Here is a 13,153-nt window from a genome sequence, read left to right on the forward strand (position 1 = left end):
CTTTTTTTTTTTTTTTTTTTTCCTTTTCTGACAGGCAGAGTGGACAGTGAGAGAGAGACAGAGAGAAAGGTCTTCCTTTGCTGTTGGTTCACCCTCCAATGGCCACCACAGCCGGCTCACTGTGCTGATCTGAAGGCAGGAGCCAGGTGCTTCTCCTGGTCTCCCACGGGGTGCAGGGCCCAAGCACTTGGGCCATCCTCCACTGCGCTCCCGGGCCATAGCAGAGAGCTGGCCTGGAAGAGGGGCAACCGGGACAGAATCCGGCGCCCCAACCGGGACTAGAACCCGGTGTGCCGGCGCCACAAGGTGGAGGATTAGCCTGTTGAGCCACGGTGCCAGCCTTGGGGTGCCAGCTTTTAAGCAGCAACTTAACACTGTGCCACAACACCGGCCCTAGATCTAATTATTTTTCATGAAAAATTACTTAATTGTTATCTCAACAATTTTGATTTGTAATATGTTTATTTTGTGTGATTTTTTAAGTATATTTAATCTTCACATTTTCTTTTTTATCCATTTATTATTTAAAAGAGTAAATTTCAAAAGATATGCATGTGTTTGAAAGTTTTTGTTATTTATTTCTAAATCAGTTGCCTTAATGGCATTATATTCAAAGTGTGTTTGGTTTGGTAGTAATTGTTTCTGAAGTGTGATTGAGAACTTAATTGTTTGGTCATTTTGTAAATATTCCCCATAATCCTAGGAAGAAGATAATCTCTAAATTTCGAATGTATAGTTATCTATATATCCGATACATGAAGCTTGTTATCCATACTACTCAGAACTTCTGTTGCTTTATTAGTCTTTTGCCTACTTGATAATGATTCAGATTGTACAGGTAAAATCTCTCTGATGAGGATGTGTCAATTTCTTTATTGTCTCCACTTTTTTTGTGTGTGTGTATATGAGAGTAGTTAGGTTGAAGTTCAAAATTCTTTTATCTTCCTGATGATTTAAGCTTTTTATCACAACTAGTAAATTATTTGCAGCAATAATATGTTTTATATTGAAGTCTATTTTGTTTTGTATAAGAATATGAGCTTTTGGGTCTGGCACCATGGTTCTCCGCCTGCAGCGCTGGCATCCCATATGGGCGCTGGTTCTAGTCCCGTTGCTCCTCTTCCAGTCCAGCTCTCTGCTGTGGCCCGGGAAGGCAGTGGAGGATGACCCAAGAATTTGGGCTCTTGCACCTGCATGAGAGACCAGCAGGAGGCACCTGGCTCCTGGCTTCGGATGGACACAGCACCGGCCATAACAGCCATTTGGGGGGTGAACCAACAGTGGGAAGACCTTTCTCTCTGTCTGTCTATCTCTGTAACTCTACCTGTCAAATAAAAAAAAAAAATGAGCTTTTAAAATGTAGTATTTATATTGCTATTTACATACTTTTACATCAGACTTTCTGTGACCACCCAAGAGAACTTCAAGAAAGTGGAAGTGATAATAGGTTTATAGTGGTTTAGAAAAAAATTTTGAAATCCATGCAGTCTTCAAAAAATTTGTGAAATATGTACATTGTTGAAAAAAATCAATGCACGAATTTCAAAAATTTTGCATCAAAATAACCTTATTTTGAAATCCCATGAACTTTTTGAAGTTTCCTCATATGTGCCAGTTTTATCTCTTTAAACAGCATACAGCTTGGTTAATTTTTTCAGCCTCTCTATTCTTGTCATTTAATTGGCCAGCTTACCTATTTGCTTTTGTCTTGGAATCATTTCTACTATCTTATTTATACTTTCTATTTTCCATTGTTATTTTTTCTTCTTTCCTGATTTTTTTAGTGTTTCTTCTTTTTTTTAATTTTATTATTTATTTGAATGTCAGAGCTACAGAAAGGGAAGAAGGGAGGGAGGGAAGGAGAGAGAGAGATAGAGAAAGAGATCTTTAATCTGCTGGCTCACTCCTAAGCCAGGCCAAAGCCAGGAACCAGGAGCTTCAACCAGATCTCTCTTGTGGATACAGAGGCCCAAGCATGTGAGCCATCTTCTGCTGCCTTCCCAGGCACATTAGAAGGGAGCTAGATCGGAAGTGGATCAGCTGGGACTTGAGCTGGCGCCCATATGTGATGCGGACAGTCTAGGCTGCAGCTTTACCCACTACGCTACAGTGCCTGCCCCTTCTGATTGCTTTTAATTGAGTTATTATTATTTCATTTACCCTAATCATTGCTCTGGAAATTACACTATTTCTGTGATTTTTAATTGCTGATTTAGTGTGTCAAATATAAATGCTTAGTATAGGAGCAAAGTTAATAATAATTACCTCTACTCCCTCCTAGGGAAAAATAAAATATCTCCATACAATTTAGCTCCTCTGCTGTTCATCCACTTGAATACATTTGTGCCCAGTGTTTTAATTATGGATTGGTTTCTTTCCTCCACTATTGTATATTGGTTGTCTTTCAAGTACTTTACATTGACCACACTTTTTTTTTTTAGTTTCTTGGCCAACAATTTCAGTGATTTGCACACCTTCATTCTAGGCTCTCCTTCTTCCAGAAAAACATTGACTAGAAATGCCACCAGTGAGGATTCATTAGGGCAACAAGACACGTGATTTTCCTTGTTGTCCTTGAAGAACAGGCTTGTGCAGGGACTTCAGTTGTAACTCATTTCTGAGCCTGGACCTAAGACTCCAAAATTTTCATCTGCAAAACTTCCAATTCATCCATCTACTTAGCAGTCATGTTTCAGTTCCCTTTTGGTTAGGAGGATATACCTTTCTTTGTCGTGACTTCAGGTCTGTATTTAAACACATCTTTGTTATGCTTTCTCGCCATCGTTTCTAGATATTTGTGCATGAGATGATTTTTTTCAGAGTATATCATGGCCCTTCAGGGTGTATCCTAAGCAAACCGAAAAATGGGGGGGGAACAGCAGAGAGAGTCATATCTTGAACTGGAAGTTAGATTTAATATGTTTCAGAAATCATAATTAGGTGTGGAAGGAGAAGATGAGGGAGGCCGAAGACTTGAGTAATCTCAGGACAGAGGTGAGCTGCTGTAGACCCTGGCCCATTTGAGTTGTGAGCAGGTTTGAAGCTAGCAAATGGAGGACTAATATGAGGAGTTAAAGGCAGTTACAGATTCTGGGGACATTAGAATTTGAGGAGGAGAGAAAGGAGAGGGCCTGAGATGAAGGAAGTGGGTACTGATCATTTATAAAGAGCATCCTGTGATCAGATTTGACACTAGGACGGATGAAGGCTGCCCACTGCCCTGGGAGACGGCTTTCGATGAACGTGCTGATCTTTGGTGCGCTCGGTGATACCTCACTACTATTGCTAACCAACATGGGGAGGTCAAGCAAGGGCACAGCTTCTGCACACCTTGATTTATGCTTCTGTGTAGTCACACCTCATTCATTCACTCACCAATCACTTATTGAGTGCCTGCTATTTTAAGTATTTAGTACTATCTGAGTTGAGTCTCCAGGAGTCCAACTTTATTAGAGTAGAAATTTTCATATTTATTCATGTGGCATATAGGTGTCTAATGAACTTTATTCTCTTTAAATGTTACCCTATAGACAGGGGGGAAAGCCATCAATGGAGTAGAAAAAACGTTTAGGTTGTAGTACTCCAACAGTTTAAACCAAATCAGTTCTTCCAGAATTGGCTTTATATTTCAAAGGTCTATAAAATGATTTATTTTTGAAAAGGGAGTACTGCTCCTTTACAAACATACTGTACACCAAAATATGTGGCACAATAAATTTTAGAGCTATGACTTTCAGGTAAGAAAAGTAAATTATGAGATCAAGTTCTAGAGTTTTTGTTTTTAATATTTATTTATTTTTTTGAAAGGCAGAGTTAGAGGCAGAGAGAGACAGAGAGAAAGAGGGAGGTCTTTTATCCACTGGTTCACATCCCAGATGGCTACAATGGCTGGAGCTGGGTCAATCTGAAGCCAGGAACCTGTAGCTTCTTTCAGGTCTCCCACAGAGGTGCAGGGACCCAAGGACTTGGGCCATCCTCTGCTGCTTCCCCAGGCCATAGCAGAGAGCTGGATCAGAAGTGGATCAGCCCAGACTTGAACCGGCTCCCATATGGATTGCTGGCACTGAAGGCAGTGGCTTTACCCTCCGTGCCTAGTGCTGGCCCCAAGTTCTTGATTTTCTAACCATGTTTTTACTCAGTACCACAGTTTAGATAAAGGATTATAAGACATGTACAGTCATTATGGTACACCAAGAAACAACTTTAATTTCAAAGAAAAAGAAAATTAGTATACTGAGTGTCATTGATACTGACTCATCTGTTTTCCCATTTGTAAATTGTATTTATTAATTACACCCTTGGTGTATGAGATTGATTAAATACTTTCATTGCTTTCTAGAATATGAGCTTTACACTGTATGTTGTAGTTGGATTGTACATATATATTTGAAAGGCAGAACAACAGAGAGGAGGAGAAACAGAGAGACAAATCTTCCATCCGCTGGTTCATTCTGCAGATGGCTGCCAACAGCTGGAGCTAGGCCAGACTGAAGCCAGGAATTCCAACTGTGTCTCCCAAGTAGGTTGCAGGGACTCAGGCACTTGAATCAAGAAAAGGCTCCTGGCACATTAGCAGGGAGCTGGATTAGAAACGGAGTAACTAGTACTTGAACCTACACTCTGATATGAGATGAAGACGTCCCAAGGATAGCTTATCTTGCAGCACCGCTGCCTGCCCCTAGAGAAATATATTTTATTTGTAAGTTCTTTGCTTCAGCTTTCACTGTTAAGACTTCATACCACTCTTGGTAACTGTTAAATTTAAAGCAATATGGTAGAAACCTGAAGTAGTATTCAGTGTTTTATATTTAGAGCACCATCATTTTTTTAAACTTTTATTTAATAAATATAAATTTCCAAAGTACAGTTTTGGATTACAGTGGCTTTTCTCCCCCCATAACTTCCCTCCCACTCACAACCCTCCCATCTCCTGCTCCCTCTCCCATTTCATTCACATCAAGATTCATTTTCAATTATCTTTATATACAGAAAATCAGTTTAGTATAAATTAAGTAAAGATTTCAACAGTTTGCACCCACATAGAAACACAAAGTGTAAAGTACTGATTGAGTACTAGTTATACCGTTAATTCACATTGTACAACACATTAATGACAGAGATCCTACATGAGGAATAAGTGCAGTGACTCCTGTTGTTGACTTAGCAAATTGACACTCTTGTTTAGGCGTCAGCAATCACCCTAGGCTCTTGTCATGAGTTGCCAAGGCTATGGAAGCATTTTGAGTTCGGCCACTCCGATCTTATTTAAATGAAGTCATAGTCAAAGTGGAAGTTCTCTCCTCCTTTCAGAGAAAGGTACCTCCTTCTTTGATGGCCTGTTCTTTCCACCAGGATCTCACTCGCAGAGATCTTTCATTTAGGTCTTTTTTTTTTTTTTTTTCCCCAGAGTGTCTTGGCTTTCCATGCCTAAAATATTCTCATGGGCTCTTCAGCTAGATCCGAATGCCTTAAGGGCTAATTCTGAGATCAGAGTGCTGTTTAGGGCATCTGCCATTCTACGAGTCTGCTGTGTATCTCACTTCCCATGTTGGATCATTCTCTCTTTTTTAATTCTATCAGTTAGTATTAGCAGACACTAGTCTTGTTTATGTGATGTCTTTGACTCTTAGACCTATCATTATGATCAATTGTGAACTGAAATTGATCACTTGGACTAGTGAGATGGCAATGGTACTTGCCACCTTGATGGGATTGAATTGGAATCCCCTGGCACTTTTCTAACTCTGCCGTTTGGGGCAAGTGAGATTGAGCATGTCCCAAATTGTGCATCTCCTCCCTCTCTTATTCCCACTCTTATATTTAACAGAGATCACTTTTCAGTTAAATTTAAACACCTAAGAATAATTGTGTGTTAATTACAGAGTTCAACCAATAGTATTAAGTAGGACAAAAAAAATACTAAAAGGGATAAAGTATTAAGTTGCTCATCAACAGTCTGGACTAGGGCTGATCAAGTCACTGTTTTTCATAGTGTCCATTTCACTTCAGCAGGTTTCCTTTTTGGTGCTCTGTCATTTGTCACCAATCAGGGAGAACATATGATGTTTGTCCCTCTGGGACTGGCTTATTTCACTCAGCATGATGTGTTCCCTAGCTATTTTTCTTTATTCATTTTAGTGTATGGTTACCTTGATTTCATCTGGACTGCCTTAAATCATAGGTTGGCTAATCAAATGGAGATTAATTATGGTCTGTTGATTTAATACATACAACATGTGCAGTATAGAGAACCAAGAAACAATAGACTTTGATGGATTCTCCAAAGGTTTTGTTTGCTAGTTTTATATTCAGTGGAAAGAGTTTTCATTATCAGAGTCATCCAGAATAATTGGTTGTCATCTTTCTTCCTTGGTAAACTAAAACAGCGAGTATATTAGGAAAGCATTGGTGTGTTCTCAGCTTTAATTTTAGGACTATCATTTGGACTCATTTATACAATTTTATAGTTCATATATTTGATGTAGGAGATTATTTTCTCATGTTTTCTGTTAATTGAATATTTTACACCAGCTTTTATTTTACTCTGTGTGTTTGTGTGTATGTGTGTATAATTGTACTTAGATTAAAAACACATGAGTAGGCCAGCACCATGGCTCACTAGCCTAATCCTTTGCCTGCAGCGCCAGCACCCCAGGTTCTAGTCGGGATTGGGATGCCGGATTCTGTCCCAGTTGCTCCTTTTCCAGTCCAGCTCTCTGCTGTAGCCTGGGAGTGCAGTGGAGGATGGCCCAGGTCCTTGGGCCCTGCACCTGCATGGGAGACCAGGAGGAAGCACCTGGCTCCTGGCTTCAGATCGGCGCGACGCGCCGGCCTGAGCGTTCACTTGGGGGGTGAGCCAAAGGAAAAATGAAGACCTTTCTCTCTCTCTCTCTCACTGCCTAACTCTGCCTGTCAAAAAAAAAAAAAAAAAAAAAAAGCAATAAAAAAATAGAAACTTCTAACCTACAAATTTATGCTTACTAAATATTACCAAACAAAAATACATTTTTCAAAAAATGTTAGTGAATTCATTGATGGGTAGATAGATCACAGAGAAAACAACTAAGAAAACCCATGACCACCAGACCTGAACTGAAAACAATACTAATAGAAGTTCTTTACATTGGAGAAAACTGCCTCCACACTAAACTTGAGGAGACAATGAAAAACCCTGGGAAGAATTAATAATGTTAACACAATATTTTGTGTTAGTTAAAGCATATCTAAAAATAAAAATATGTAAACTTCCTGGATGAAAGGTAGGAGGGCAGTAAGTAGAATTAAGCCTTTGCAGTTATTGCAACAAAGTGGTGACGTTTCTAATTCATGGGATTTTTTTTTTTAGATTTAAATTTATTTATTAACAAATATGTAAATAAGTAGACAAGTTCATGTATTTCAAACAAAAATTAACCAAAAATACACAGAAGAGACAGTTTAAATACTAGTAGTAATTACAGATTTGAAATTAAGTCACTGTTTCAAAGATCAGTGCATCTGGACTGGCTAATCCAAAACATTATCATCATTGAATAAGAAACAAAAAATAAAACATGACATTTGAGGAAAGAAAATGGTAGTTTCAAAATAAATGTGACTTTTTCCTTCATTCCAAAAGCACACAATTTTTCTAAAACATGAAATAGAAATAAAGGTTGAATACAATGGAAATATGCTGCATGCCTTCAAAAAAACCTCTTTAATCATACACAGAGCTAAGATGAATCTAAGCAGACTTTTATAACTATTCACATAGTAGTTTTAAGATTAAATAAGTGTGACTTATTAATGGAAGTTTCAACTTCCTTGTGTTTTTAAACTTTATTTCCTAGTTCAACAAAAAATGATAATACTTTCATGATATATTACACAAAAAGCAAGAACATCTTTTTATTTATCAATAACTTCTCTGAAAGGAACAAAACAAAATAAACTATGAAGTGAAGAGGAGCCACAATGCTCTCAAAGTAGAAATGTGTGATTTGTATGTAAACTTTAAAATAGCAGGCTACCTAATTAATCCAGACAGTACAAAAAGCAGTATGAGGCAGGATATAAGAGGTGGAACTACACAGACCAAATTGCTAATAAGATAGTTCACGATGGCTTTACTTTCTGACTTCTCACTAAGTATGAGGTACAGAAGGTAAAGAAGGAACAGTAGAAAAAAACTATACACTATGTTCCCTTAATAGTTCGTATACTGTAAGAAACTTAGAAAAAACTACACTTCCAACTCAAATGATTTAAGGACAGCTATAGATTAAACAAATATTTTAACTATAATAATTTTCCATTCAAAAAGAATAGTCAGAGTTGAGATAAAACAGGTAGCAATTTTAAGCTCCATGTACATTGAATCTTTACACTTTTATATAATAACTTTCAGTTATCTATTAAGAAATAGTTTCTCTTTAGTCCTCTAAAATTTCACATAAAAGGATGAGTGAAAGATTACCCTTATTACAAATGAGAAGCAAAGGCAGAGAAAATACTAAATGACTTATAAGACAGGTTACCCCCATGGCCAAACTGGGAACAAAGTCAAACCTGCTCTACAAACATTTTTATAGACATATTAATAAATATCAGTGAAGTCATTAAATACTGAACTTGGACCTTATTTTCCATATAAATTAAGGTGGAATGAGAGGCATCTGATAAACATTTAAAATAAAACTTCAGAATCCTTATTACTGTGATTCCTTAAATTCACTTTTCAACTTTTAATAGGTGAACTAATTTACATAGGACACACACCATTTACTATGTGACATTAAAGTTACCAATTAAGAAAATGGTTACCAGCAAAGCGAGAAGCACCATGACCAAAAAAACCAAAAACAAACAAACAAACAAAAAAAACAATCTTCTGAGGAAGACTATGAGGAAAGATAGAAGGAGGTTGGGCCTTTATAATGTACAAGTTAGCCACTATACTGATTCTAGAACCAACTATCTCCAGACTTTCTGTTGTGAAAGGTAACTAAATGTCATTTTAAACAAAAAAAGGAAGGGAAAAAAATTAGAGAAGGAGGTCTTAAAGTTTTACATGGAATTCGTTAAGATAATCTTTTTATCTTGGAACAAAGATGGTTAAAAACTTGGGTTTTCTAAAAAGACTTGCATGAATGTGGAGCTATGAAGACATACAAAGCTGAAGGATCTGGAACCATATGGTCACCTGTAGTCTTCAGTAAGATCACAAGGTTCCCAAAAATTCTCTGACCTTTTCAACCAGACTTTCATGTTTGTCTTTAAAGTCTTCGTTAGCATCCAATGTTAAGATAGGTACCTCCTGTAGATAATCAAAGTTGGTTTTCAGTGTCCTATGCAAGAGCCAGCTTTCATGTTTATAGTGAAGCTTCTCTAAATATTCAAGAGGAATGCCTTGCTCTTCATTTCTTCCCCGTAAATATATTCTATTCAAGCATTTTTCTGGAGTAGCTCGAAGATAAATGATTCCATCCAATTCGAGGCTCTGGCCAAATTGGTTATTCATCCAGTCATGCCAGTCTTGCTAAATCGTCCACTCAGTTTCATTCATGGAGTCAGATTCATATAAATTAGATGCAGAAATATACCTGTCGCTATACACTGATCGTTCAAAAAATAATACAGGGTTCTCTGCATCTTTGAGCTTGCCATTGAGAGAAGCAAGCTGAGCTCATATTTGACTGAGACAGGCATATGATTGGAAGGTAAAAGACCGTCGTTCAGGTTTTTCATACATTATCTGAAGAACATTCCCACCACTTTTCTGAGACGTTGTTAGTTCCTCAAATTCATCTTGAGGACTTTGAACATTGCACCATCTGGCTACAGGTTCAGGAACCACTTCCCAGTCTTCACAGACTTGTTTAAGAATATTCACAAATGTTGACTTCCCTGCAGCGATATTCCCTTCGATGGAGACTTTCTTGATGCGGGTCCCCTTGGAGCTCGTGGAGGGAGACGGGCAGCTTTTCTTGGGTGGAGTGGCCATGTTGGTCTGGCGGCAGGCGGGGAGGCGGTCACAGGTGCGCGCTGGGCTCACGCAGCTGCCGGATCTCTAATTCATGGAATATTTTAATAAGTCATGGTGCATATTTTAATCTTAAGAGTGGACATCAATAGACTAGTAAAAGATTGCACAGCTCAGACAATTCTAGTAGGGCAAACAGGAATAATAAAAATACCTAATCAATCTAGTTAGGCAAAGAAGAATATAAAAAGAACCATCAGATGGGATGATGAAAAATAAACAGCTAGTTTTAGACTTAACTCCAGCTATATCAGTAATGGCAGCAAAGGTAAATTAACTAAATGCCTATTACCAATATCATAGGTATCAGTAATGTATTAGAAGTATTTAAATGATACTGTGAATCACTTTATGCCAGTAAGTTCTGCAACTGAGATCAAGATGAGCAAACTATGGCTAAAACCTAGTCCAATGCCTATTTTGTGAATAAAGATTTTTCACGTCATATCTATGCCCATTGATTTATATACTGTCCATAACTTTTTTTCCATCGAAACACAAAAGTGAAGCAGTAACAACAAAGATATTCTGGCCCAACAAACCCTAGAATATTTATTATCTGATCCTTGACAGAACAAATTTATTTAACACTGACTTAGATGAAATATATACAAATACCTTGAAAAGTACAGCTTACTAAAAGTGGCTTAAGAATAGACTTTAAAATCTCAAGAGTCCTGTCTTTATTTTCAAAAACAATTCAGTAATTGTTTTAAACCTGTCCGCATAGAAAGTTCATGACCCAAGTGGATTCACTAACAAATTATTCCAAATATTTTAAGAATAAATACTATAGGCCGGTGCCACGGCTCAATAGGCTAATCCTCCACCTTGCGGTGCCGGCACACTGGGTTCTAGTGCTGGTTGGGGTGCTGGATTCTGTCCCGGTTGCCCCTCTTCCAGGCCAGCTCTGTGCTATGGCCAGCGTGTGCAGTGGAGGATGGCCCAAGTGCTTGGGCCCTGCACCCCATGGGAGACCAGGAGAAGCACCTGGCTCCTGCCTTCGGATCAGCGTGATGCGCCGGCCGTGGGAGGGTAAACCAATGGCAAAAGGAAGACCTTTCTCTCTGTCTCTGTCTCTCACTGTCCACTCTGTCTGTCAAAAAAAAAGAAGAAGAAGAAATACTATCAGTCTTACACAGATTGTTCCAGAGAATCAAAAGGAAAAACACTTCCAAACTCCTTTTTTAAAAGATTTATTTATTTACTTGAAAGGCAGAGGTAGAAAGAAGAGAATCTTCCATCCAGTGGTTCACCCTTCAGATGGCCACAATGGCTGGGGTTGGACCAGCCTAAAGCCAGGACAGGAGGTTTTTTTGGGGCTCCCATGTAGGTGCAGGGGCCAAAGTACTTGGGCCATTCTTCACTGCTTTCCCAGGCACATCATCAGGGAGCTTGCTCAGAAGTAGATCTTGAATTGATGCCCATATGGGATGCCAGCACTACAGGCTTAACCTTCTACGTAGTGCCAGCCCCCAAACTCTTTCTGTGAGGCTATCCCTGGTGAATTTGTTAAGCACACTACAAGATATGATAAATAGGCCAAAACTCATAAAATAGACAAGGAGACTGCAGAAAAAATTTTAGTGAATTGAATTTAGGTAGATCAGGTGGATAGATGACATGATACAGATAGATGAGGTAGATAGATAGATAGATAGGTAGATAGATAGATAAAGAAGGACAGGAAAGAGGGAGAGAAAAATAAACATGAACAAAATTATTCTGATTTTGTTTCATACATGCAAATTATAGAAAAATCATATGTTCATCTCTATAGATACAGGAGACAAAACGCTTGATAAAATTCAACAGTCACTTATGATTTTTAAAAATCTTAGCAAATCAAGAGTTTTCTTAATTTGGTAAAAGTCATTTAAAGTAACCATACAGCAAACATCATACTTACTGTAATTCTGAACACTTCCACACTGAGTTCACTGAGGCCATTCTTATAACTTCTGCAGGACCAAGAAGGTCTCAACCAATGTTGGACCTGGCAGTATGACAGTATAGCAAGATTTTAAAAAAATGAAAGCTATCAAGTTTGGAACTGAAAGAAACTGTCAAAATTTATAGTTATATGATAATGCATATATGAAATCCAAAAGAACCTACCATACAACTACTAGAATTAGTAAGTGGATTTACCAAAGTCACTGGATACAAGGTCAACATACAAAAAGCAGTTGCATTCTTATGCACTAGCAAATTTAGGAAATGAAATTCACAGAATATCTTCAATATAATAAAATATTAAATACCTAGAAATAAATCCAAGAATAAGCTAGCAAAATGTATGCAAAAGCTCAATATGGAAGATTACTTATAACTTCTTGTTAAAGCACCACATTTATATGTTTAGGAATGAGAGTCAAAAACACTGAGTGGCCATTGCTTCTCAATGTCTGGCTTCTTTGAAGGGAATGAGTATAAATAGAGCTCTAATTTTAGTGCAGTCCTCATTTTTCATTGATGTTTAGTATCAAAACGGGTCTTCTGGGCTCCTTTAGAAATATTTGATGCATCTTGGTTATCAATCAGTAGTTTACTGTATTTTAACCACTGGATGTTATGAGATAGATGCTTGGGAATGTCTTGGTAATGTTGATCAGCATGTTCTTGTTCATGTCTGCTATTTGTAATTAGTAACTTGTGTATTGATCCAAGTTTATATGTTGGACTCAAAAAATTTGTGTTAATTTTTAACATTTCTGTAAATAGGATTGTGACCGTATGTGCATTTATAGCCTTATAGCCTTCTATGTTTACTAGTATGCCCTATATTGTCCTTTCTTAAACTTAACATGGAGTCTTGACAGATCTCTGGTTTCTTTGGTTTTATAGATATAGATAAATAGATATAAATAGATAGATCATAACTATTTTAAATTAAAGTTGCCATTAATTTAAAAGTAAGAACCAAGATCTTTTAGACCCATATGTTGTTATCCTATTATGAAACTTTGTGCCAGCCATTCTACATTAGAATAACAAGCCAAAATATGGCAACTAATGGTGCAGATTTGATTATCTTGAATGGTCCCTCACTTGCATATCTGTAGCTAACAAAAAGACATTTTGGTCTATGTTTTGCCAAGGGAGCTCATAGTGTTTTAACTTTATCAT

General features: G+C 37.6%; 1 protein-coding gene and 1 pseudogene across 6 annotated transcripts in view; one reads left to right on the forward strand and one right to left on the reverse strand.

Annotated features, from left to right (window-relative positions):
* RIMS1 (regulating synaptic membrane exocytosis 1) overlaps positions 1-13,153 on the forward strand; it is a 534,165-nt gene that overhangs the window by 435,489 nt on the left and 85,523 nt on the right. The gene's annotated exons all lie outside the window — the stretch shown is intronic.
* LOC133756012 (deoxycytidine kinase-like) lies at positions 8,915-9,985 on the reverse strand (annotated as a pseudogene).

The sequence above is a fragment of the Lepus europaeus genome, chromosome 3, assembly GCF_033115175.1.
Source record: "Lepus europaeus isolate LE1 chromosome 3, mLepTim1.pri, whole genome shotgun sequence".
Lineage (NCBI taxonomy): Eukaryota > Metazoa > Chordata > Mammalia > Lagomorpha > Leporidae > Lepus > Lepus europaeus.